The sequence below is a fragment of the Rattus norvegicus genome, chromosome 11 (assembly GCF_036323735.1).
Source record: "Rattus norvegicus strain BN/NHsdMcwi chromosome 11, GRCr8, whole genome shotgun sequence".
In the NCBI taxonomy this organism is placed as follows: Eukaryota; Metazoa; Chordata; class Mammalia; order Rodentia; family Muridae; genus Rattus; species Rattus norvegicus.
Genome location: NC_086029.1, coordinates 40397719 through 40425711, shown reverse-complemented (window position 1 = coordinate 40425711; position 27993 = coordinate 40397719). Strand labels below are relative to the sequence as shown.

Sequence of the window (27993 nt, the reverse complement as noted above, 5' to 3'; positions counted from 1 at the left end):
GCTCCGCTCCACTCCGCCACCGCCGCCAGCGCCTCCCGGCGCTAAAGCCCCGCCCCGCCCCAGGCCCCGCCTCCTGGCTGAAGCCCCGCCGAGCTCCAGGCCACGCCCGTGTCTGAGCCACGCCCCGCTCCAGGCCACGCCCTCCGCTGGTAGGATCTCTATTTCGCCTTGGGCGAACTCGGTGTAACGTTGTGGAGCAAAGTACTGTGTGCCCAGGCCTCCAACCGCGTGCCCTACCTCCTCTGCCTTTGGTGGCAAGGTTACACGTCCCGGGAGACCACCTCCTCTAACCTGCTGAAGGTAAAAAAAAGAAAAAAAAAAAGAAAAACCTGACGTCTCCACGACCCCTGAGTTGTTGTTCTCGCCACCCACACACAACAGATTAGGTTAGGGTCTTCTGCCCCACAACCTCCAGAAACCTCGGAAGTTCGGTTCAGCTAAGCTCCTGTGCTGCTTTCCTGTAGGAGCGTGAGAACCAAGTGTTTGAACTTGCCGAAAAGGGTGTGTCAACATCTGTCTGAAGCTAGGCAGGACTTTTAGGAGCAGATTCTGAGAGGAGAAGGCTGTTGCCCTTCTAAATGATCACTAACTCCCCTTCAAGTTGTTTGTGTCCGATGAGGCCCTTCCTCGAAAACCACAAGGCATGTATGTAACCTGGACTGTGCTTTGCTCATTATAACCCTTTAATATGCATGCTTCCCTGATCAAATCCTTTCGCTGCTTGTACTCAGCCCGACACTGCTTTGAGAGTAATTCCTGTGCCCTTCACAGTTGCCTGAATAATCTGCACTCTTATTTACTAGCTGTATTCACCAACAAGCAAACACATTGTACCGGCCTTTACATCCGGAATAATGTACTAAGCATCTGGTAGCCTACTTCTGTCCTTCTATGCTGTACCACCAGGAACCATGAACGCCGGTTCAATGTCCTGTTGATGTCAGCCATCGTTCCTCAAGTCCTGCCCCTGCTTTTATCCTCAGCTACTTATTTGAATGCTTGTCCAATTGTTCGTTTTTATTTTTTTTATTATGTTCACGGTTCAAGGCAGTGTCTTTCTGCAAGGCTGCATGCACTCTCCACAAGGCTTATCAGTCTGGAGAAGGGGTGTGCTGGGCTGACTGACCTGATTAGAAATGAGGAAGGAATTACCACCCCAGAGGCCTGTAGCCCCTGAGACGTGTAGCCCTGGTAGGATTTCTGGAAAGAAATCGTGTTGCTGGCTTTGAGTTCTAGTGGAAAGATGCAGAAAAATGGGTAGCCCCAAAATGCAATGTACTCCTTAAACACACATGACAGGCCAGGGGCTCCAGGCAAGGGGTTGCTACCCAGTAGTAATATCATTGACATGACTACATCTGTTCAGTGCATAAACTGTTGTGACTTAAGAACACTCAATTACCTCCAAAACAGGTGAGAATCGGGCCTAAGTGTCGTGGGTGGCCGTGTGAGTGACAACCCAAAGGCTTCCTGAGGAAGCAGAGCTAAAACCAGGGCTTGGCTGAGAGGAGTGTGATCCAACAGGCCGTGAGGGGATCCAGACATGGGGGCAGGTGGCTTCCGGATCCTGAAATCATTATGTAGGTAATCAGCGAGAAATGAGGGGTGTGGGTTGATGAGGGCTCTGACAGACATTCGAGAGTTCTGAGGCATCATCCACTCTACTTCCGTTCCGAGACAAAGTATAATCTGCCTGCTTTCCACACCTCTCCAGTACATTATTTGGAAAAATTACTTTATATAATTACTTTACTTAAGCATGTTTATCTTGACTTGTCCTCTAAGAACACGTATTTTAGCATGGGCTGCCCACCCCAACTATTTGACAAAATGGGAAGAAAAACGGCAAAACAGACTGTCTTAGTCCGGGCTTCTATTGCCACAATAAAACACCATGAATAAGAAGCAAGTTGGGGAGGAAAGAGTTTATTCAGCTCACACTTCCACCTTGCTGTTCATCAGCAAAGGAAGTCAGGACAGGAACTCACACAGGGCAGGAACTTGGACGCAGGAACTGATGCAGAAGCCATGGAGGGATGCTGCTTACTGGATTGCTTCCCCTGGCTTGCTCAGCCTGCCTTCTTATAGAACCCAGGACTACCCGCCCAGGGCACACAGTAGGCTGGGCCCTCCCCACTTGATCACTAATTGAGAAAATGTGCCTTACAGCTGGATCTCATGGAGGCATTTCCTCAAGGGAGGCTCCTTTCTCTGTGATAACTCTAGCATGTGTCAAGTTGACACAGGAAACCAGCCAGTACAGAGACCAAAGAGTACAAACATTGTATCCATGAGAGGAGCTAGAAAGTGAGCTGTTTCCAATAGAGATCCCATGCTATTCAAAGATCTACAGGGGAAAAGAGAAGTCAAGAGTTCAGCCGTGGGAGTCACAATCATAGGGAGAAGGCTCAACTGGGAACTCCTGCTCACTGCTCCAAATTCCTTAGTCAGGTTCTACTTGATGAGATCAGAGCCATATTTGATTATGCCACATCTGAAACGTTGCTTGTCCTTTTACCTGGGAGCCTCACTTGAGGGTACACTCTGCCTGGGACCCTTGACGGGGAATTCCAGAGATCTGTCTTGAAGATCCTTCCCAGCCTATTTCTACTGGATGTGCTAAGTAGTCAATTTTATGATCTACCCCTTTTCTATTTATTATTTTACTTTGGTTTCTGTAGGCTGATCAGATTCACTCATTCAAAACTAAAATGGCAGCTATCGTAGACGATTCTCCGACTCACACAGAACAACACCTATGCAGTCTTTCTCTGGAGCATTCTTCTCCCCTCCACACCAAGATTTCAACGTTTTCTCACAGGATCACAATGGCCTCTATTCTGATCAGCCAGACGGAACTTTCCTACCAAGGCATCCGGAGATTTGAGATTGCCAGGACTGTGAGGAGCAACTCAAATGACAGCGACTGAGATCTACAGGACTTGAAAGTGCAGACTCTGGACTGAGATTCTAATTCCACAGGACTGAGCGGCACAGGGATCAGCACTTTTAACATTGATGTGGGTGGCCTTCGGGTCACGGTTGAGAAACTCTTAAGTTCGAACTTGAAGTTTGCCACCTAGCAGGGGGGAAAAAACATGATTAATAATAAAACAAAACCAAGCCAATGGGAAGGATAATGCGCTATACCTGGAGCTGGATTTCTTCCCTTGGCTGATGAGAGATCTTTCAGATGTGTGTTGTTTAAATTATTCTAAAGTTGAGAGGGTAGAAAGAGAATGTGTGTAGGCTGGATGAAGGGAAAAGACAATAATTTTCAGTGTTCCTTGCTTTGAATCAAAACCACTTGAAGAAGGAGGAGGAGGAGGAGGAGGGAGAGGAGGGGGAGGGGGAGGAGGGGGAGGGGGGGGAGGGGGAGGAGGGGGAGGGGGAGGAGGGGGAGGGGGAGGAGGAGGGCGTCTTTCTCTACAGTCTGACCATCGGCATATTCACAAAGGGCTATGTGGACTGACTCCGCCTTCTGGACGTCCTGAATTAGCATAGCGTATTAGCTACTAAGTCAAGAAAACATGGGCATTGCCCCCAATTGCCGATTATTCACTGTACTCCAGTTTTTCTCCCCGCCCCCCCCCCCGCACTGAACATGTTTACAAATTGAAGCGTGCACAGTTTCCTATGCTCTTCTGAGGGGGTTTCATCTGTCGGCTTTTAAGGATCTCCTTGGGATCTTTTGCATTATTTGTTCCTTAAAATATTAATAAAAAAAGATTGCTCAAGTTGGTTTTTTTCTCATGAGATTTTTAAAGGGAAAAGAACCTTCAAGGTGATGGGCAGGCTGCTGGGAAGATGCAGGTGTGAAGACTTGATGTCAAAGCCAGTCCACACCCTGTAATCCCAGCACTGGAAAAACAGAGATGGGGGACGGAGGTGGGGGGGTATCCCTGGAGCTCAGAGGTGTGGGGAGGGGGGAATCTCTATAGCTAGCCAGCTGAGCCAAACCAATAAACTTTAGGTTCAGTGAAACCCTGTCTCAAAAACAAAATAAGGTTGAGAATTATATAAGACACCAGGATTGACCTGGGCCCCCACATGCAAATGCATGGGGTACATGTGCATAGACACGTGAATGAATTCACACACATACATCCCTGTGATGGTTTCTACATGCTTGGCCTAGGGAGTAGCACTATTAGGAGGTGGGACCTTGTTGAAGTAAGTGTGTCACTGTGGGTATGGGCTTTAAGACTGTCTTCCTAGCTACCTGGAAGTTAGTTTTCCACTAGCAGCCTTCAGATGAAGATGTAAAACTCTCGGCTCTGCCTGCACCATGCCTGCCTGGGCACTGGCATGTCCCTGCCTTGATGATAATGGAGTGAACCTCTGAAACTGTAAGCCGTCCCCAATTAAACGTTGTCCTTATATGGGTTGCCTTGATCATGGTGTCTGTTCATAGCAGTAAAACCCTAAGACAATCCCCTACAAATGCGCGTGCCCGCCTGCCCCCCCACAGAGAGAGAGAGAGAGAGAGAGAGAGAGAGAGAGAGACTGAGACTGTAGGAAGGAAATGTGATTATTATCAACTGATGTTGACAATCAATTGAGAAAATCAGCCTGGTGCAGAACATAAAGATTCTATGCTACTGTCCCACATGATGCTTCTTTGCCTCATAGCTGTGGTTTGCAGTCCCCAGGAAGATGTACCCATGAAGCAGGGACATCCCACCCTGTTGATCACTTACGCTCCTTGACTTATGCAAAGCGGTGGCAAAGCTTTCTATGCGCACACCTCCGGTCCATGCATCACCAAGCTTGCGCAGCGCTGCGCATGCGCATTATTCCAAAAACAATACTCTTGTTTTCAAGCGTTTCTTGTCTTCATTCTCTTTTCAGACATTATAGCGGCTTTATCGCAAAAACAAGATTGTGTCGTTTACGCTGAAACGCATTTTAAATAACTCCGAGCCGCTGCCGAGAAGAGATTTTTCGAAGAAATCTAGAAATATTCGCCATCGTTCTCTCTTCTGGGGACAGAGTACCTGGCATGGCTGTCAAGATGAAAAACCCAAATCCTTCCAGGAAGCAGCACGTGGTGACTGTGAGTGACAACGTGGCACCATATCTGGACAAAACATAGCATTCGTCAGATGATAGGTGGGTCCTCCGTTTTCTTCTTCTTCCTTCTGGGGAGAGCTACAGAGTCACAGTTACTTCTCATTCACACTCAGCTCCGTGTCTTACTTCCTAGGACACCTTACAGTCCCTCTAACGCTGGCCCAGGGCATCCTCTGTCATGCTCTGGTGCTGTGCTTCTGTAAATAACTGTCCACTAATTCCAGCAGCAAAATCTCTGGACGGGTGCCAAATCTAGGCTTTGAACTACAAGTAGGGGATGCTGAGATAAAACAGACTCCTACCTCCAGGAACGTTGCCATTTAATACGTCTCTCAAAAGTGATGAAGAGGGGTTGGGGATTTGGCTCAGTGGTAGAGCGCTTGCCTAGCAAGCGCAAGGCCCTGGGTTCGGTCCCCAGCTCCGAAAAAAAAAAAAAGAAAAAAGAAAAAAAAAAGTGATGAAGAACTGAAACCATGGCCCCTATTCTTCATTTGAAACTACGTGTGTGTGTGTGTGTGTGTGTGTGTGTGTGTGTGTGTGTGTGTGTGTGTGTGTAAAATGCAGATTTTATTTCCTAGGGAGCAGTGTTTACTGGAGAACAGGAAAGAGAAAGAAGGTGAGGAAAAGGTAGCCTCCAGTGAAGAGAGAAGGCAGAGGCCAGGACTGGTAGCACACACCTGTAAGCACAGAGCATAGAGAGTCATGAATTTGAATTCAATCTGGGCTACAAAGTAATACCCTTGCTCATTTTCCCCCAGAAGCATAGATAGCAGACAAAGGGAAGGGAGGCGGGGTATTAGAGCAGAAAAAAACTCTGTGTGACAAGGACTGAAGGTGTGAACCTGGTGATACTGAGATTTAACGACATCCAAAGTGGCTCAAAGACAGGAAACATAAGCACTTCCAAAATCCAGCAGAAGGCTGTAGTGGGATAGAGACGTCGTCGGCAGAATTTGTCACTCTCCCCATTGTCTCAAACCTGGTCCTGCCCTGAGGAAAACATGACTGGATCTAATCTAACAGTGGAGTGGCCACTATTTCTTCTCCTGAAATGACCTCCCTTAGAAGGTCATGCGGAAAACCAAGCCACTTTGCTATTAGAAAGTCAGCACAGGACATGCCTCTCCATTCTAACCCAGCAAAGTCTCTAGCATCAAATCCTGGTCTCTTGCATGAGCCCCTGCTATGCGGGGTACCTCCTCAGCGTAGACATAACGGGACGGTGCTTGTCTTTATCAGAACAGCTGTGATTACCCATCAGCGACCCTCGTGATAAGACCTAATGATGTTCTCTCAGAGAAGAAAGGCCAGGGCTTCATTAGTTCCTCCTCTGAGATGTCAACAACTCACTTTTTGCACCTTTCTGCCAGCCATCTGTGATTCTGCCCTAGTCGTCTGTAGTCTTAGATGCTAAAGCGTAGAACGTTCACCGAAGGCTAGGACTCCGTCTGTGCAGCTGTAGAGACGCAGTCATGCCTTTCGGTTGTACAGCTGTTCTGGGGTTCTCTAGTAAGTAACCCCCAAGATAGGTGGGTAGGATCATTTCACTGATCTATCATTAGCACCCAACCTGGAAGGAAACTGAAAATATACATCCTTGACAGACTGTGTTCCAGGTAAAAGAGTACTTGTACTTTGGAAGGGCGACAGTGAGTGAGAAGTGCTGTAATCCTAGAGAAGAAAAGAGTCGTGAGTACAGATGCCATCACAACAGCCTGTTTCCTGGAATGGAATTCGACAGGTAAGAAATACTTTCAGTAAAGAAATGATTACCCTCGGAGATTTAAAAATCTATAGGTAAGATCTGTGATAACAGAGGAGAGATGTCTTTGTCACAGAGACACAGAGAGTTGGATTAATTGCAAGTGGCTAGTTTGCACTGCTGGCCACTCCACTTCTGTTCCTCCGACCTCCGTCCTGCCCTGTGTTCCCAGTGGCACACCTAAGGATGCATGGGCTCCCCATCAGTTGTTTGTGTACCGTAGCATGTGACATTATCAGCTGAGCTGCTTCCCCACTGTGCCACGGGTATGGCTACATTCCTTTCTTAAAACCCTCAATTCCTTCCAGGTCACCTTCACCTAAAGTTGTAGTCAAAGGAACATCATTTTAGGGGTGCTGATACAAAATGTCCTGTTTTGCATATCTCTCACATTAGGATGCACGCCCCCTCCTCAGTGTGCTCTGTCCTCATCTCTGGGAGTGGTCTCAACTGGTTCTTCCTAGTTCCCTGACCGATTGATGGCCAACAGTCGAATGAAAGTGCAGTGGAGGGCTGGAGAGATGGCTCAGTGGTTAAGAGCTCCGACTGCTCTTCCAGAGGTCCTGAGTTCAAATCCCAGCAACCACATGGTGGCTCACAACCATCTTTTTTTTTTTTTTTTTTATTAACTTGAGTATTTCTTATATACATTTCAAGTGTTATTCCCTTTCCCGGTATCCGGGCAAACATCCCCCTCCCCCCTCCCCTTCCTTATGGGTGTTCCCCTCCCAACCCTCCCCCCATTGCCGCCCTCCCCCCAACAGTCTAGTTCACTGGGGGTTCAGTCTTAGCAGGACCCAGGGCTTCCCCTTCCACTGGTGCTCGTACTAGGATATTCATTGCTACCTATGAGGTCAGAGTCCAGGGTCAGTCCATGTATAGTCCTTAGTTAGTGGCTTAGTCCCTGGAAGCTCTGGTTGCTTGGCATTGTTGTACATATGGGGTCTCGATCCCCTTCAAGCTCTTCCAGTTCTTTCTCTGATTCCTTCAACGGGGGTCCTATTCTCAGTTCAGTGGTATGCTGCTGGTATTCGCCTCTGTATTTGCTGTATTCTGGCTGGCTCACAACCATCTTTAATGAGATCTGATGCCCTTTTCTGGTGTGTCTGAAGACATCTACAGTGTACTCATATATAATAAATAAATCTTAAAAAAAAAAAAGAAAGTGCAGTGGATATGTTAACACAACTAAACAAGAAAGGTAGCTGTGGGGAAGAGAAGTTAACACGTGAAGACAAGAAATAAAAGCCAAAGGTAGAAGCAACAATCCTGTGCACTGCCCAAGGTTGAAGATGTGTAGCCATAGACATAATATTTGATCCCGGCACTCTTACCTAGGATGACAGGAATACAGATTGCCATGGTTTGCATCATTGGTTTAAATAAGAATGAACCTGGTAGGCTCATATTCTTGAATACTTAAGAAGTGGCATTAGGAGTTGTAACCTTGTTGGTGTGGACTCATTGGAGAAAATGTGTCATGGGGGTTTATTTGAGGTTTCAAATAATCAGTACAGTGGCAGGATCTAGAGCTCTCCCTCCTTCTCCAACACATCCAGTGTGTCTGCCTGCACACTGCCATGCTTCTGGGCATGGTGATAATGGACTAAACCTCTAAAAGTGTGCACCAGGCCTAGTTAAATGTTTTTTTTCTTTATAAGAGTTGCCATGGTCTTGGTGTCTCTTCATAGCAATAGAAACCCTAACTAAGACAGCCATTGAAATCATTCTGCTCACATTCCGCTTTGACTCTGTCTACTGGCATCTGGCTTTGCATGCAACCACTTTTACCTCAGGAGGCAGATAAAATAGTGGGTAGACAGTGCTGTTTGATACACTACAGGACTATTGATACAATGAAGCTTGTTGGCAATGGTCTTGTTGTAAATTATCCATCTCCCAGTGTTCTCAATGCTTCTGCAACTTTGTATGTAGGTGCCTCTGAAAGCTGAATCACCACTGATGTCTCTAAGTCAGACTTCAGAGGCAGCAAGTTCAGAGTCGCTGTGAGAGGGATGAGGGAAACCCTGGCCAGGCCTTCTCAGTGGAGTCCCTACTGCACAGAACCACCTTTCGCATTCATCTCTGGTGGGTTCGTGACTTTCCTTCCCCCGAAAGACAGACAGAAGGAGGAGTCCTTTCAGTCAAAAGTTTAAACATCACAGAGTCTTAGGTCAGCAGGACAGGACACGTAGATGCAGCTCAGGTCCTCAGAGGCTGCCATGAACAGATGCCCCATTGTGATTTCAGAGTTTCCTCTCTAGGCAAGGAAAGAAATCCCCATTCTTCTGAACTTCTACAAGGGAGTTTCTGTTACAATAGGCTAGTGTGTTGACCTGTAGGTCCTATAAACTCACGGCTTAATCTCAAGCCTCCCATATTTTTCTGATACATTCCGGGATGAACAGGAGTGCAAGGACTATTAGGAAAATAATGGACTGGATGGAGTTTTTAGCACAGCAAGATCAATTTTTTGATTTCTAACCCCCATCTGATGACCACAGAGGCACGAGGAATCTACAGGAGGTTAGTAGGCGATAAGGATAACCCTTGTGACTAGGGTCAATGCCTTTGTAACACATCCCTGGGAAACTCCCTTACTCTATGGCAGGAAGGCAGAGAAGGAAGAGCTCCCACTAGAACCAGCCATGCTTAACCCTTCCCTTAGAATTCCATCCTCTGTGACTGGGAGGGACAAACGTTTAAGTCACTGCAGTGTGTGGCAGTGTGGCATCGTGTGTTGCGGTGCAAATGCTGGAGACACTCAGCCTGTGATTGTGAAGTGGAAGTCAGTCAGCGAGCAGCAGGGAACAACCGTGTAATGGTAATGACAGAAAGAGAGGGCCGGATACATGGACCTGACTGTGGAGCTATGGAGACTGTTATTATTGACTTACAGGTTGCTACTTCCTCTTCAGGATAAGTAGATCACGGAGAGGAATGCAGAGATGTCAGTAAAAATACTCTGACTAAGTTTCAGGAAGTGACTCTTTTGAGATATGGGACAGCTGCCAGAGAGGGGAAAGGGGAAGTGGAAGTTGCAGTCCTTCAAAACAAACTCATGGATTCTAGCTCCATGCAAACCCTGGGAGAGCGTGAGAAATCGTATGGCTCCTTCTATACTGACACTTCAAACTCTCATCCCTTTTTGACGAATCAGAGAACAGAATAACTAATGAAGACCCACATCATAATTGACAGGTCACGCCAACTGCTCTGTGGGTAACATTTTAAAATTAGATGCATGTTAAATCCTTGTAGATAAAACGAGCCAACAGAAAGATGAGACATTAAATCTCATTTAGTTAAAGGAGATATCTTTATATACCAAAAAGAAAAATCTGAAAATTTTACAAAAGTCAAAGGAACATCTTTAAATTAATTCTAAAAGCATCAAGTTAAATTTATTATTAGAACTTCAGAAAATGTCCTATTGGCTAAGACCTTAGGGATGAATTATGGGCCAGCATTGTACATGACACTAGATGGTAAGTAGAAGAGAGATGACAGAAAAAAAAATTCATAGTTGTTGCTGAACTAGCATAGCTTTTAGAAGAAATGTCACTCACGGGTAAAATTCTTATTAAATTTCTATTTTTAAGTATGCTGCTGAGAATAAGAATATATAATTCATTGTCATTTGTAAGGGGACAGAGCGATGTTGTTAAAAAGTGCAAACAGCCAGAAGGAGCTGTATCCTATTCAACCCTCTGAATACATCTCTTTCCCACTTACTAATTTACAAACCATTTTCATAGGTTTTGTGTCCATTGCTACACCACCTTCTAAAGTAGATTTAAAAGGAATCATCCCAAATGGAAAGGTGGACTTGTCAATCAAAAGGATCACGGCAGGTGCTGTGCCGTTCTTCAAACTCATTGGCCAGTAGCCTGTTCCTGCCCTGGGCACCCTGTATAAGGATCCTGTAAATAAATACGGATAACTGAACTCGATGCCACCAGTTTCAATCCAGTTTCAACGCTCGTTCGTTGTCCTGTCACACTGATTGACACTCCTGGCTATTACTGTGTGTGCCCTGTGATGCACCATCCCTTCTAAAGTTGGACCAATTCCTTAACAAAGAGGGTATTCTAATCCGTCTTACTGCAATGATCAACAATGACATCCCCTGATCCAGGTGGAGTCCAGCTTGGAGTCACCTCGAGCAATCCAGGGATGTCACGGAAGGGGAAACAGGAGGGTGTGAAGTTGGACTTCCTACTACTAAGTCAGCAAGTTCAGAGAGCAAGTGTTCAGTAGCCTTGGATACTTAGTAGTCCAATGATGGGAAGGCACAGGGCACACAGCTCACTGCAGGCTGCTTTTAGAGGGACTTTTGTCCCTACAGAGAGCCATCTCAAGATAGTGACGGCACGCATGGACTTTAGAACCCAGCAGTTTGCGTGCTGGCTCCACTCCCTGCCACTTGGGCTTGCTTTGTTGGCCACTAATAAGAGCCAACCTGGTTCTTATTACAACGGAGTCACCACAAATACTGAATGAGATAGAACAGAGAGCATTTGGAACAGCACCAAGTGTTAGCTTTGTAATAGTGGAAAAGAGGATTTTACTTTTGACAAATTAAAAGTAAAGGTATTATCAGAGACCAGACCCCCACCAGACCCCACTTTTCTGGCTCTGAGATAGAATCAAATCATGAAGAATTAAGTAGTGGGGTAATGAGCACTAATAGAACACTCCCTGGGAGATCTTATTGAATGAGAGCTTTCAGGATAGAGAGTAAAACGCATGGCTTCAGCATCTGCTGCATTCCTTTTAAAGACTGATCATCTATGGAAGTTGCCTGCCCTCCCCTTCCCTGTGTATGCCAAATTAGAAATGTCCAAGATGTTATTTCTCCCTGGGAGGCACTTAGGCCAGAACGTAAACATCATGCTCCCTTGGCCATGGTTGGGGACTACACCACAAGACATAGTCTCCAAGTTCCCATTGAAAGCCTGCCTCCCGTGGGACTCCTGCCCAAGACTGCCCGTTGGTCTGGGCACTAGCTACTTTTCTCATAGCTGTGGCCAACCTAATAAGAAATAACTTAAGAGAGGAAGGTTTATTTAGGGCAGATAACCCATCATGACATGGAAGCCATGATGGTCCAGGTTCTGTTAGGAGTGGCTGGAGCTTGCGACTGGGATTCATCGTCCTGTGGTATGGATCCCGAGGCAGACCCAGGACCCCTGGGTCTTGGACTTCCAAGCCTCCACAACATTGAGCCAAATCAATTTCATTTCTTTACAAATGCACCCAGTCCGTTATTCTGTGACTAAAAACTAGGTCTTGATCAGACCTATATCTGTCATAGCCTTGATGTCCAAGCCTCCAGAAATTCTGATATTTATAAGCCACACTGCTTATGTTTATGGTATTTTTAAAAAGCAGCCTGAGTAGATTAAGGCCAAGAAATGCCTCACTTTATAATGTGAAGGTGTACTCTTGGGCCAGAAGACCTGAGTCCAAATCTTACCTCACCATTTATTAACACCAACGTGTGTGAGGCTGCATCCTACCTGTGAACATTTCAATCTAAGTAACTCATTAGTCAGGAATTGCCTTACATTTTGAGCTGTCTAAATAAGCATTTGCTGAATACTCAGTACAGAGGTAGGCAGTCCCCATGCAATACTTCACAATCATCAAAACAATGTGTGTATCTAGCCCTGCTTCATAATGAGAAGTTTGAGTGGCCGAGACATGAGACGATTTGTCCAAGATCACTTGGAATGACTATCCACATGCAGGGAAAGATGTGTTCAATATGAAATAGTAAGAAAAAAAAATCACAAAAGGAAAAACTTCATTCTATATACGAATAGCATGAAGGAGCTTTTGAATGGTTATCAATACTCCAGAGAGTGCAAACATATATGAGGCAACTTCCTGGTTGGTATTCACAATCCCAAAGATGGGAAAGTAAAAGGGGACATCGGACAAAGCCCAAAGGAGCTTATGGAGTTCAGAGCAGCATCCAAGGGGAGCAGAGGTGATCATCATTTCTCTACAATTAGGACCAGGAAAAGTCCTAGTCTTTTGCACTTGTGATCAGTAATCACCAGGGTAGACTGAACAAGAACACATGGTATGACTAACTCAGGTTCTTCGAAAGGCAAACACCAGGATGAGATTGCCCAGGACAGTCAGGGAGAATGTCTGTATGAGATGGAGTAGGAAGACTTTTGTGCCAGGTCTGACTTCAGTCCAGGAGACAAGAACTGGGCAGTCTAATGAAGCTTCACAAACACCAGCAGAAAATCCACGAGCCTAAGACAGAACCAAGAGAACGCCCACGGCTCCATGAACGAGGTTGCTAGACAGCTCCAACATTCCGTCACTGACCAGGAGCGGCCCATGCGGGGCCATCGCCTGGAGCAAAGTTACTCATCCATTCCTAAGATTCGTAATTATATGGCTGAGCTACATTAATGGGGGATAGGGAGCAGGGTGCATCCTCAAACCCCCTTTAACACATCCCAGAATGTCTCTATTGGGATATCCTCTTCATTCTGAACGTTTTGCAGAAATAAAAATAAATAAATCGAGCAGTCACTTTTTTTTCTTTTGAGACAGGGTCTCCTACATCTCAGGCTCGCCTCAAATGACTCTATAGCAGGTCTGATCTTGTACACTGGGTTCTCCCACCTCTGCCTACCGTCAACTGCTAGGATAGTGGATATGTGCCATGAGGATTTATGCAGGACTGAGAATCAAACCCAGAGCTTCGCGCACACAGTGCAGACACCTAAATACCTGGGCTACCACCCCGGCCCATTGGCTAGCTTTGATTAAGGCCTTCTCTGTACCAACAGTCATGCTGAGTGCTTGGTGTAATTTTTTTCTTTTACAGTCCTCACATGCCCAGAGGGAAGATATTACCATTACCAGTCCAGGAGGGAGGGGAGTGGATTTCAAGATTCAGAGAAATTGAAAAATGTCCTATTAATAAAAACCTAGAAAGAGGCAATGTCACGGTTAAAACTAGGCTCCTGAAGTAGCTTTCTCTATTAAGGCCTTAATGACACTAATTTCACATTAAATAATATAATTATGAGAATCAAATGAAACCACCCAGGTAAAATCCCACAATGCACTGCTCAGGTAGTAAGAGCTCAAGGAATATTATGTTTACTTAGCAGTTGAGCCAACACTCAGTTCCAACTCTGACTAATATGAATGTCTGTGTCTTGGCTGCTGATCTGGAATATTCGTCCAGGTAAAGTCTTTGTTTCAATCAGATAATATTGGGAGTAGTTGCAAGAGGCATTCAAAAAGCAAAAGGAGATGTGGAGCTCTGTATCGCCTTGAAAGAAATAATATCAATCACACAGATAGAATTCAATGATAGGGGATTCTAGAAATGTCAGGTATGTGTCCTTTCATTCCCCAGGGAAGAGAGTCATGCAGGTGCAGCTTGTTTCCTTCCTGTTCAGAACTAGAATTACGCAAGATTTGTGAGACAAATGTGCCAGTGAAGAAAGGATGAGATGAATCACACCCTCGCCAATTTTAAAAGTGAAGGAGGCACTGTAGAAATATCTAGATCTTTACTCCTGCCCAAGATGGCAGGAACAGGAATAAGACTTCCCGCTCTACCACAAACAAACAGGCAAAGACTTTTAAAAAAGGAATGCAAAATTATAATGTCTTTTACATCTTGGAGTCTGGGGACATGGGGCAGTGTTCCCCGAAAAGAAGAAATCCACAAGGGATACGTCTTGTGAGCATTGGCTGTCTATCGCACAGACAGAATTCCCAGGCAGAACCAAGTGGTTGAGCTGTAGTACTTAGAGCTCCTTGGCAAAACCAAGATAGCTAGAATTCGCATAAGACAAAGTAAAGGAGCAGGGAAATGGGAGGGACGGGGAGAGAGACAGGATGGAAATGAGGCAGAAGGGAGAGAAACCACTTACTCCAGGAAGCTGCAGAGTTCTGCAGCCTAGCTCTTTACGGTTGGTCTGCACATGCATTTGGGGGAAAATGCTGGCAGATGGGGAAAGAATTGCGCATATTTAACAAAAAGGCAGAGGAAACAGATCCTGAGTCCCACAGAGCTGGAAATGGTTGAAGCATCTTCTTGCCAGAGAGGAAACCCTCCTGACAGTGCAGACTGTAGAGCAGTCAGGATGTTGATTTAGAAATCAGACAAGTCAGCTCTGAGAGATTGCGCTGCTCCTACTCTGTGAGGCCCAGAGGCTCGAAAGGATTAACAAACGTTCTTAACTATCTCAGTGAGGTTCAAGAATATTTATTCATGGAGTGTCAAACCTGTCCATTTACAATGAACTGCTTAAAATATTGGAGGAAATTAACAGCACACTAGGCACTAGGGAAGGAAGGATTAATTTGGAGATGCTGCAATAGAAATGATCCGAAATGAAACTGATTTTAAAGGCAGGAACAATGAGGAGGCAGTCACTCTCTTGTGAGGCAAATGGGAGAAGTCCACCATACAGGTCTTTGGAGTTGCCAAGGAAATGAGAAGGAAAAGTATTTAAAGAGATAAAGGTTAAAAAGTTTGCCTAATGTGAGAAAAGCTATGAAAATATTTCTTCTAGAAGCTCCACAAAGGACAAACACAGGAAAAGAGAAATGCACCCGTCTGCTTTGCTGCCTTCTAACCCTTAAAGAATTACAGCCAAAACTATCCCTCACCTTCTTTTTGCCAAGACAGATCAAAAAGTCATCTCCTGACTGGAACTCTCCCCACACTTCCAAGAAATGATACAATGTTTCAGGATATAGCCCACATAAAATGTAAATAGAAAAGAGACACTTGTTGCATGTCAATAATTAATCCACAGTTAAACGCTTTCATCATTTTAAACTCAGTAAGGAAAATCTGAAGATGATAAGACCTTAACACCATTTAAAAGATAACAATAAAGAAGTTAAGGCTCTGGGTCTTTTCTCAAATGGCTTTCACAGTTTGCATTCTGCTTTTTGACAGTAGGAAGTTTCAGGTTCCCCTTCCACAGTGTGTTTTAAGTAGTTTGAGTAAGAATGGTCCACCTAGGCTCATATATGCTGGGTCAATGCTGGGTCTTGAGGGAGTGGCACTACTTAAGTGGTGTGGCCTTGTTGTAAGAAATCTGTCATTGGGGGGTGGGCCTTGAGCTCAAGCCAAGCCCAGTCTCCCTATCTCCCTCCCTCTCCCTCTTCTCCTTCCTTCACTCTCTCCCTCCCTCCCTGTCCCTTCCCTCCTCCTCCTCTCCTCCCCTCCATTCTACCTCCCTCACCCTCTTCCTTCTTCCCCCCTCCTCTTCCTCCTCCTCCTCTTCCTCCTCCTCCTCTATCTCTTCTCCTCCTCTCCCTCTTCCTCTGTCCCCTCCCTCTCCCTCTTCTCTTCCCTGCTGCCTCTGTGGCTCAGATGTAGAACTCTCGGCTACTCTCCAGCAACACATCTGAGTCCATACCACCATGATGACAATGAATTAAACCTCCAAACTATTAGCAAGCCCCCATTAAATACTTTCCTTTATAAGAGTTGCCTTGGCCATGGTGTTTTTTCACAGCAAGAAAAGGTTGATTAAGACACTATCCCCAGGTTACTCCACAGCCACTGCAGCACGCACATGATAATGCCCTGGCTTCCGCTCCTGAAGCAGTGAAGGTCTAAGACAGAGGAAGGCAGAGCCCATAGAGCTTTGTATAAAAATCTACAGTCAAAAGTTACAGGGTAACATCCCATGTGTCATGAAACTCCATCGTAATCAAAGTGGGAAGGTACTGCGCTAAGTCGTAAACAGGATGACTAGGGGTCACTGGGGTCAGCTTGGAGGTTGGTTAACCATCAACCTAAACTGAAATCAAGCGCACAAGAAGTACATCTGATAATAATCAGCTTAAGACACTATTACTATTCGATCCAACAATACTTTTCTAAAATGTTTATCTCTGTGTTTCTAAAACATACATTCTTTTACCCCATCACAATGATATGCTCCAAGGATTGAGGGGCTACGTGATTTTGTCATTGTGCGAGCACACTAAATAGTACTTACTCAAACCTAGGTAGTGAAGAGTTATTACTTGGTGTGGCTTCTTGATTATCACCAAGAGATACAAGGTAGGAAGACAGGCAGGTCTGCTATCAGGCAGGGAATGTTTGTGGTTTTACAGGAAGCGTTTCTTTCTCTCTAAGTAGAATTAGCAACAAGGAAAATAGCAAAGATATAAATAAGAGCACTATGCTACACATATAAAAGCCAGTTACACAGTAATGGATCACTGCTATTAAGTATTATACACTATACGTGAGTGCACACTCTGTGTACTCCGTACTATTGCACATACTGGGTTTTTTACACTGCTAACAGCACCGACCGGCGAGTGACAACATTAGAATGTCTATATTATCATTAGGTAATAGGAAGTTTTCATTTCTTTTTTTTTTCTTTTTTCTTTTTTTCGGAGCTGGGGACCGAACCCAGGGCCTTCCGCTTGCTAGGCAAGCGCTCTACCACTGAGCTAAATCCCCAACCTCAAAGTTTTCATTTCTATTATCACGTTTGGCCTGTCATTGACCAAAATGCTACCTGCGGTGTACACTGTACCTGTTTGGTTTTACTTTCATTCAAAGGGTAGTATTACAGACAATCCCTTGGCACTTGGTTCTTCCCACTTAGTAAGGTTCATCCATTTGTAAGTCTTACAGTACTTGATTAAAAGTAATTAATATCCCATTGTCTGGTTACTAAATGGTGCTTTATATCACTTTCCTATTGATGGGCATTTGATTTCTTTCCAGGTCTTGCCTGTTACTGAATTGTGCTAGAACTCTCTCTTTACTTATCTTCATATTCTTAAGAGTAGAATTTATAGGTCACCTGACATACTGGGTAGTTTTAACTGTCAAATGGACACAATCGAGAATCACAAGAGAAGAGGTTGTTAATGAGGAATTGTGTTGATTGGGTTGGCCTGAGGGCTTGTCTGTGAAGTATTGCTAATTAAGGTAGGGAAAACTCAGCCCACTGTGGGTGGCAACATTCCCTAGGCTGGGAATGTCTAAGCACAGAGCAAAAAGCAAGGGAGCATTTACCATATCTGTGTTCTTAACTGTGGATGCGATACAACCAGTTGACTTAGTTTCTGCCTTGATTTTTTCTCCTAAAATGATGGACTGTAATTTGGAACTGTAAGACAAAGAAACCCCTTTTCCATTGTGTTGCTTCTTGTTAGAGGACTTGTCAGAGCAACAGATGCAAATCTAGAATGCCCAGTATATGCACATTCATCATCAAAAAACAAACAAACAAACAAAACAATGCTTCTCTGCTTTCCCCAGTAACTGTACCCACATATGTCCCCACTGGTGATGCGAAAGATCTGACTGACTGTTAAGACTTTCTCTTTCTTTCCTTTTAATAAAAACTACTCTAGCCAACCAAAGAGTACACATGGAGGAACCCATGGCTCTAGCCGCATATATAGCAGAGGATGGCTTTGTTGGACATTAATGGGAAGACAGGCCCTTGGTCCTGGGAAGGCTTAATGCCCCAGTGTAGGGGAATGCCAGAGGTGGGTGTTTGGATGGGAGAGCACCCTCATGGAGGCAGGGGGAGGGAGGATGGGATAGGGAGTTTCCTGAGGGGAAACTGGGAAAGGGAATGACATTTGAAATGTAAATAAATAAAATATCCAATAAAAAATGAAATAAAAGAATATTGTGGATTTGTTTTATTGCTTATATTTTGTTACTTAGATTCCCAAATTACACAGGAATTTGCACATCTACATGTAAGGGGTCCCTGCCCCCCAGTTGGCTCTAACTGGTAAAGTTGCCTTGGCCAATGGCTGGGCAGGGAGACAGAGGGAGAACTTGAGGTTCCCAGGCAAGGAATGCAGGGGAGAGAGGAAGAGGAAGAACCACCACACAGGGGAGAGGGAATATTGAGCAGTAAAAGAGCCAGGGACGAGTGGTGCCAGGGCTTCCCCAATTGAGTTTAAGGTATCAAAGATGGAATGTAGATCTTAATAACTAATAATTCAGGATTATTGGAGGAGAGGCGTCAGCAATGTGGAGGTTTGGCTTTAGAAGCCCTGGTGCTCCTTTAATGATGCATCTCAACATAGTACAAGCACAGAGAAGCAAAATAACCCCTCTCAGGGCCAGGAATCAAAAGGCAAAGAGAGCAGAATCCATCATCCCTTTGCGGGCCATAGCCTCCCTTCCTGAAGCTTCTCCAGTCTCCTAATGTTGTCCCTGTGGGAACTAAGCCGTTTGAAGAACATGCAAGATCACACCATAGCAGTACCTAGGTCCTTCTCTTGGTTCCTCTCTTGAGTCTGAGCTTTCTGTAAAAGACCTCCAAGAGGAGAGAAGGCTGGGAAGTATAAGGCAGAGGAATATCAGGTTGTTTCTAATTTCATAAATGTTTTCAGTAGGAAAAATGCCAACGAATCTCAACTGACGTACTTGATGTAGTAGGTTTTTAAGGCAAGCAAGATAAATTTGAATGCTAATTGCTAAGGGACAATTCTCCTGGGGGCGGGGGGACAGTTATGTGCACATAAATAAAGTTGGGTGGCTTTTTCTGAGGCGATGTGAACAATTGGGAATCTGCTCTTCAGAACTCAAGCACAGTCATTTAATTAAGTAATTACATGGGACTTACAGTGGACATTGTACGTTAGAGAAAATTTACATTACTGTTATATTTTTATGTACTGTATTTTTGCAGTGAATTAAAGTTCTTTCTATATGGTATTTTTATTTACAGTATTATTATTCCCTCTGTGGCGTTTTCAGTCAGAGCTATGAATAGATACATCATGTTGGATCAGCAACCCTAGCCCTAACCGTGATGACATCATTGACACAGTGAAAAACACTGTCTTTAAGTGACGATGTTTCTGCAAATACACCTTGAGTCCGTCTTCTGTTACTGATGACTCAACAGCACAGATTATGGAAGTCGTACAGGTAAGAAGTTTATTTGGAGTCAGGATTCTGGCCAGAGGTCAAGGGCTCACGTGTACCAATCACCATCCGACTGGCAAAGTTCAGAGGTGATTGGGAGGATCACACAGTGAGAGGCAGGGAACTCAAAAGAGACACAGCCCACGAGGTTTTTACAGATGGGTACTTTCAGGCTAAGCCATCAGTCACATACAAGGAGCCCCAGTCGACTGTTAAAGGTTACAGTTGGCCCCATTTCTAACTCTTCTCATGGGAATTAAGGTTTCAACTGGAGTGTCAAAGCTTTATTTAGGTCCCAGCACAGTTATATTGAAACAATATATTTATATTGAATTTACATTGACTATATCATACCTATATTGAAATAATATATTTTCAGATGTAAGGTCTATAGTTTCCCTTCATGCACTCGTATTTAGTGTGCATGGTGCAATGGCTTAGGGAAGAGAAGGAATGAGTCTTGGCTGCCACCAACAGGAAGTTGCTCTCTGTCTCTCTGTTTTTGATGTGTGCATCAATCTCTGGACTTTGTTAAAAATACACAGTGTGTCTGTGAAGAGTGGTTCCTGAGAATCTGTGTTTCCAATAAATAATATGCTGTGAGGCCGCCTGGGAACAGTAGCCAGGAGGAGCCGGTAGGACATGGGGCACACCTACCCACCATCCCTCCGATGGCCTTACCCTGTTGTATATTCCTATAGCAGAGATTATCTGCCCATCTGAATTATCTTGTCACTTTACTTGATGGTAGGGTATTTGTCTGTGTTCTTACTGCATCTGGGAGGACACAGAGCTTTTCTGTCTTCTTTCCTCTGCATTTCCAGTGTTTGTGACTTGATTGGTTGCTAGTAAAGATTTATTGGTTCAATAATATATACAATGCTAAGTCATTGTGTGTGTGTGTGTGTGTGTGTGTGTGTGTGTGTGTGTGTGTGTGTGTGTGCTTTTGTAGGTTAAGAGATACGTTTCATTTACACATTGGACATCATTGGTTAGGAGTATGGAATCTTACATGGCACTCAGCTGTTAGATTACATGTACAAGGAATATGAAGTCCCCTGCTCCTGTGTCCTAATGTATCATCACATGGGGTAAGAATGACTGTGCTTGAGCAATAGTGATAAAAACTGCATGGTATTGGTACAGAGACAGACAGATAGACCAATGGAACAGAATTCAAGACCCAGAAATGAACCCACACACCTATGGGCACTTGATTTTTGACAAAGGAGCCAAAACCATCACATGGAAAAAAGATAGCATTTTCAGCAAATGGTGCTGGTTCAACTGGAGGTCAACATGTAGAAGAATGCAGATCGATCCATGCTTATCACCCTGTACAAAGCTTAAGTCCAAGTGGATCAAGGACCTCCACATCAAACCAGACACACTCAAACTAATAGAAGAAAAACTAGGGAAGCATCTGGAACACATGGGCACTGGAAAAATTTTCCTGAACAAAACACCAATGGCTCATGCTCTAAGATCAAGAATCGACAAATGGGATCTCATAAAACTGCAAAGCTTCTGTAAGGCAAAGGACACTGTGGTTAGGACAAAACGGCAACCAACAGATTGGGAAAAGATCTTTACCAATCCTATAACAGATAGAGGCCTTATATCCAAAATATACAAAGAACTCAAGAAGTTAGACTGCAGGGAGATAAATAACCCTATTAAAAAATGGGGTTCAGAGCTAAACAAAGAACTCACAGCTGAGGAATGCTGAATGGCTGAGAAACACCTAAAGAAATGTTCAACATCTTTAGTCATAAGGGAAATGCAAATCAAAACAACCCTGAGATTTCACCTCACACCAGTGAGAATGGCTAAGATCAAAAACTCAGATGACAGCAGATGCTGGCAAGGATGCGGAGAAAGAGGAACACTCCTCCATTGTTGGTGGGATTGCAGACTGGTACAACCATTCTAGAAATCAGTCTGGAAGTTCCTCAGAAAATTGGACATTGAACTGCCTGAGGATCCAGCTATAACCTCTCTTGGGCATATACCCAAAAGATGCCCCAACATATAAAAAAGACACGTGCTCCACTATGTTCATAGCAGCCTTATTTATAATAGCCAGAAGCTGGAAAGAACCCAGATGCCCTTCAACAGAGGAATGGATACAGAAAATGTGGTACATCTACACAATGGAATATTACTCAGCTATCAAAAACAATGACTTTATGAAATTCGTAGGCAAATGGTTGGAACTGGAAAATATCATCCTGAGTGAGGTAACCCAATCACAGAAAAACACACATGGTATGCACTCATTGATAAGTGGCTATTAGCCCAAATGCTTGAATTACCCTAGATGCCTAGAACAAATGAAACTCAAGACGGATGATCAAAATGTGAATGCTTCACTCCTTCTTTAAAAGGGGAATAAGAGGGGCTGGGGATTTAGCTCAGTGGTAGAGCGCTTACCTAGGAAGCGCAAGGCCCTGGGTTCGGTCCCCAGCTCCGAAAAAAAGAACCAAAAAAAAAAGGGGGGGGGATAAGAATACCCGTGGCAGGGAATAGAGAGGCAAAAATTAAAACAGAGACTGAAGGAACACCCATTCAGAGTCTGCCCCACATATGGCCCTTACATATACAGCCACCCAATTAGACAAGATGGATGAAGCAAAGAAGTGCAGACTGACAGGAGCCAGATGTAGATCGCTCCTGAGAGACACAGCCAGAATACAGCAAATACAGAGGCGAATGCCAGCAGTAAACCACTGAACTGAGAATAGGACCCCCGTTGAAGGAATCAGAGAAAGAACTGGAAGAGCTTGAAGGGGCTCGAGACCCCATATGTACAACAATGCCAAGCAACCAGAGCTTCCAGGGACTAAGCCACTACCTAAAGACTATACATGGACTGACCCTGGACTCTGACCTCATAGATAGCAATGAATATCCTAGTAAGAGCACCAGTGGAAGGGGAAGCCCTGGGTCCTGCTAAGACTGAACCCCCAGTGAACTAGACTGTTGGGGGGAGGGCGGCAATGGGGGGAGGGTTGGGAGGGGAACACCCATAAGGAAGGGGAGGGGGGAGGGGGATGTTTGCCCGGAAACCGGGAAAGGGAATAACACTCGAAATGTATATAAGAAATACTCAAGTTAATAAAAAAAAAAAAAAAAAGAATGACTGTGCTTAGAGTACTGGATAAAGCCCTCGTAACTGCCTATGACAGAGTCATATACACAAAGGTACACAGTATATAGGATGCCTGGAAAACCAAAAGCTGTGATTTGTTTTAGCATAGATAGGTGTAATGTTTATAAAGTCTGGAAGCTTCCTAAGGTATGAGCCATATCTAGTGCTATGTGTGGAACAGATCAAGCCTACAGGCAGATGGATGGTTTCCAAGCTTCTCAGAGACACTGGGGATCTGTGTAACCCTACCCAGATTCTGAGGGGAAGGTAGGCAGAACAATAGTCAGGGCTCTGGCCCAGCGAGCTCCACTGCTGTGCAAAGTAACTCTGCTCTCTCTCTTTGATCTCATGTTGACATTTCCAATCAGTTTCTCCAATAACAATTAATGTAAGAGCTATTGGGTGTGTTCGTCTCTGAATACCATTCAGCAATACCATCCTATCAATTCCTCAGCAGTGAGGCAGTAAACAGACCAGTGTTGCTAATGGTTCCAGAAGACACCAGGGAGGTCTCGATATGCATCTATTATCCGTACCTTACAGATCCGTGTATATTATCAGCTGTTTCTGGAGAATGGGAACTGTGGAAGCTGGTCTGAGATGGGCTAAGGAGTGAGAACGCAGAAGCCTTTAGCAGCTCCTGTCTTTAGAAACAGTAGAACCAAAGCAAAGAGAGAGCATTTGAAGAAAGAGGTCCAAGAAAGAACGTTCTAGGGGATCCAGCAGGTCAGGGGTTGGCTTTGAGCCTGTGTAATGGAGCCCTTTCCACAGTGACTCGCCACCCTGTAGGTGTTACTTATCCTTTGGGTCAGTGATGCTCCGTCCTGATTCTGACTAGAATCACCAGAGAGCTCACAGACAACAGCAAGCAAGGTCTGAACGGTCAATACGCGACCTTTGAAAGCACGTGCCAGGTATCCCATTGCATTGTTAGGGCTTCTTCAGGCAGTTCCAAAGGCCATTTGGCCTTGAATCTCACTTGAGAATTTTAAATAGTTTCAAATAAAAATGTCTAAAAAATCTATATTCTTGAGCTTTACTACGAACTCACTTTACTAAAAGAATATTTTACACAAAAAAATTTTAGTTAACTTAAATAGATGTATATGCGTGTGTTTCTGTTTGCATGTGGTGTGTTAAATGTCATGGTCAAAGACTATTTAGTGAACAAATTTCTGCCTCTATATTAATTCAAAAATTTAGGGAATTTTGATAAATAATGTTTTATTTTTAAGGTACATACCTGTCTTTCGTTGGAGAAGTTATATAAGCCATAGATGTATAAATTATATCAGATATGTCAGCCTCAACAGTGTCCAGGGAATTTTTCAAAGGAATGTTGATATTTACTTTGGAAACAGTAGATTCATACTATAGTAGAGTGCTATATGATACAGTTTTTAAAGCAATCAGGGGAAGGGGAAGGTTTTAAAGACAAACATGGAGAGTGTTGCATTGGATATTTTGAAGCAGTAATTCTTGGTCAGGTGGTTACCATCTAGGGTAGAGTGAGGCACAGACTGAATGCACAGTTTGGAGACAGATGTCCTTACAGAAGTTCCATTAGTGTGTAGCTGTGCTGGCCTCTAGACAAAGCTGGCGAGCCTACCAGTCTTTTTCGATGTCACCACCAGGCAAATAGTCCTAAGAAACTTTCCTTCAAAACCTGCTGGTCCTTTACTTTTTTGATAGGTGGGTAGAAGAGACTCCATTTTCATTCTGGCGTCTTTGCTAGCTCTCTGGATAGTTCTACGAGTGAAACATTTTGGATACAAATCCCAAGGCGCCCTCCATGCCTGCTAGCCAGAAGATGACTAGAACAACAACTTCTAGACTCTTCTCCCAGTGCTAAGCTCTGACTGGCCTCTGTAACCGTACAGAAATGGACAGTGGGTTATGAAGCCTGGATCCATGTGACTTCAGTACTGGTTCTGATACCCACCCCTAGCACTTGTGACGAATACCTGACCTCTCTGAGTCTGTCTCCTCACGTAGAAATGAAGACCTCTTCAGCTGTTTCTCATTGGCTTTTGACGATGTGTGATGATTATAATTGGCCCAGCGAAGCATCTAGCTGTGACTTTTTCATTTACCTTGACCTACTGACCTTTGAGTCAGTGCTCAGCTGGGATACAATGTTGTTTTTTCATTTACCTTGACCTACTGACCTTTGAGTCAGTGCTTAGCTGGGATACAATGTTGCTCGTGCATCCTACATAGAATTACAATGCGGATTTTCTTTTAGGTTTCTTGGCATCTGTAAGGATGAGAATGCGTTTTACTGTCTGGTATAAAACTCTGACCCTTGGGTTGTATGGCTTAAAAACAAGTTCCCTACCTAAATCAACATCTATAGTGTAAACCCCTATGGGATATGCAGCTATCTGGCATGAGTTATAAATGTGTACAAATTGGAATTTTTTTAGTTGGGGGGCTTGATATTATAAAAGTAGTATGAGCGTTAAGTTTTAAAAGGTTTTTAAGTTTTTAACTTGCGGTTAAGACCAAGGCCCTCTGACTCAGGATACACTGCCTCTGGGCAAGGGTGGTATTGGACTTGTTCGTTCCTGTAATTGCTGTTACTCAGAGACTGCCTTCCCAGTAGCTGTTTCCTATAGACTGAGGTGGCAAAGCCAAAGAAAACACAGCAGGGCCTAGATGACACTTGGGTATTGTTACTTTTCCAAGGTAGCAAAATGTACATTTTTAAGATTAGGCTTATGGACTTCTGACATCATTTCTGTCTCCACCTAGGTGTCACCGAGTCTGTTACTGACCTCTGACCCTTTAGAATCTTGGTTATCAGATCCTGATTTTGTCTTAGTTTAAGGAGCTCTAATTCTTGACTTGGAGACTGGGCTTCCCATAGCCTACTTGGCTTCCCAGAATCGTTGAGCCCCAAAGATCCTGAAAGTACTTTTATTTGATTTCCTTAAATAACGCTACTTATAGCTACACCCTATAATTTATGGTGACAGGTTTTCTGAGTCTGTCTCTCTCAGTTCTCTGTCTCTGTGTGTCTCTCTGTGTTTCTCTCTCACACACACATACATACACAAACTCTCTCTCTCTCTCTCTCTCACACACACACACACACACACACACACACACACACTTTCCTTCTCTTTTTCTGTCTCTCAGCCTCTGTACCTTGCATCTTCCAGGGAGGAAGCAGCAAGAGCCTCCCCTCCCCAGGTACCGGAGCCTTGATTTTGAACCTCGGCCTCCAGAGTTCTAAGAGGTAAATCCCTTGTGACTAACCCAGCCTGCTGTATTCTAAAACAGTCTCCTGCTGGGTGCTGGGGGCAGCAGAGGTCCAATGATTTTCTTAGGTCATAAATGTACAGTGTACAAAAATATCTGTGGACAGATGCATGCTGAAGTATGAATTATATATTATTCACTGATAACACACACACACACACACACACACACACACACACACACACATATATATATATATATATATATATATATATATATATATATATACACTCACACACACAATTATTTTTGGAGAGGTTTAGGGAGAAGATATACACAAAACTTCACATTTGTTTTAAATTATTCAAAAACCCCAGGAGAAGGAAAAAAAAACTAGGAATGAGCATTTAAGAATGAAAATAGAAGTTGGCCAATAATGCCACAGGCCTTTAATCTGCCTTTGTGAGGCAGAGGCAGTGGCTCTCCAAGAGTTCAAGGCCAGCCTGGGCCACAGAACAAGTTTCAGGACAGCCAGGGCTACATAGAGAGGCCATGTCTTTTGAGGGGTTGGGGGAGTTAGGGTGGGGAGGTGGGGGGTGGAGTTCAATCATAAAGAGGTCTTTAGAAAGTTCATTAAATTATCGTGGCTGTTTTTTTTTTTTTTTTTCTTGTTTGGCTTTGTTTAAGTCACAGAGGAAATCCCAGGGGATAAGACTTTTCCTGCTAGAGATAAAGGGAAGGAAATCCTAACAAAGACGAGCAAGCCGGGATTGTGCAATTCGCTAGAATTCAATAAAGAGACACGGCTAGGAGAAGTCTGTAGCAGGCAGAATCACATAGGCATGGCCTCCGGTAACTGCAGTCTGCAGCAGCAGATGAGCACGTGCCAGGAAGCTGCACCTACCTTCCTCCTCCTGTGGCAGGAGCAAGCTTTCACCTTCCCGGGAACTTGCCAGTACCGCAGGGTGCCTGTTCAGCAGAGCTCTGGGATCCTAAGCTTGTCCCCAGGTTTCCATGCCTCCTCCTTTCCCCAGGGTGTGTGTGTGTGTGTGTGTGTGTGTGTGTGTGTGTGTGTGTGTGTGTGTGTGTGTGGTGCATGTATAGAACTCAGAGGATAACTTTGTGTGGTTGGTTCTCACCGGCTTGTACCACCAGCTGGCCCTCGAATGAATGTATTTCAAAACCTAACTTAGCCTGACGATAATGCAGAGTTTGCACATTTGTGAACATCGCTGCACCGTGCCTTCTGGTGGATAAACGGCCACACTAGCCATGTCGAGGACTGGCTCTTCCCGTCTGTCTTCCCCACTTGGCTCTCACTCACAGTGACCGCAATGCCTCATGGGTAGGTTAAAACACTGTGACCACAGAGGGGGAGCCAAATGGAAGGAATACCACTCGTGGGACATGTCTTGTGGATAAGGCTCTGAGACAGAGATCTTTCTGTTATATTGTGGTTTGAATTACCACATCCATGAAGGACATGGGGGTGAGTTCTGTGTTACAGTTAGGATCATTGTTTAGGAAGTCTCAAAGAACCGAGCTCTTAAAGTATGGAAGGCAGATTTCAATGCTCCGTCTGGTTCCAAAGTCTACACTCTTTCTATTATATCACATTCTGAAGTCCGTAAGTCCAAAGTCCTTGAAAATAAGAATGGCATTTTCTTTCTCACACTTTCTAAGGGCACTGTGAGCGTTCAAGGGCCATTTGGAAGAAAATGATGTCCCAAAAGAATGACAAAAAGGGAAACATTTTGTGAAGGTCATTTCCTATGGAAAATCCCCAAAACTTCCACTCACTTATTCACTTTATGACTGAAATAAGAAAGCATTCAAAGGAAAATTCATTAGGCATTACATATCCACATTCTT

General features: G+C 44.4%; 2 long non-coding RNA genes across 3 annotated transcripts; one reads left to right on the top strand and one right to left on the bottom strand.

The window, feature by feature from the left end:
- Positions 1-28: 28 nt before the first annotated feature.
- LOC102554346 (uncharacterized) lies at positions 29-3190 on the top strand. Its single transcript, XR_358121.5, has 3 exons — positions 29-300; positions 1414-1580; positions 2682-3190. It is a non-coding gene; the product is annotated as an uncharacterized LOC102554346 (long non-coding RNA).
- LOC134480966 (uncharacterized) lies at positions 2962-27963 on the bottom strand. 2 transcript variants are annotated; one of them, XR_010056038.1, is made up of 3 exons: positions 27026-27963; positions 4998-5080; positions 2962-3079 (listed from the first exon to the last, which is right to left on the bottom strand). It is a non-coding gene; the product is annotated as an uncharacterized LOC134480966 (long non-coding RNA). The 2 variants fall into 2 exon arrangements; XR_010056037.1 differs by lacking the exon at positions 27026-27963 and having other exon boundaries at positions 4998-7524.
- Positions 27964-27993: the final 30 nt, after the last annotated feature.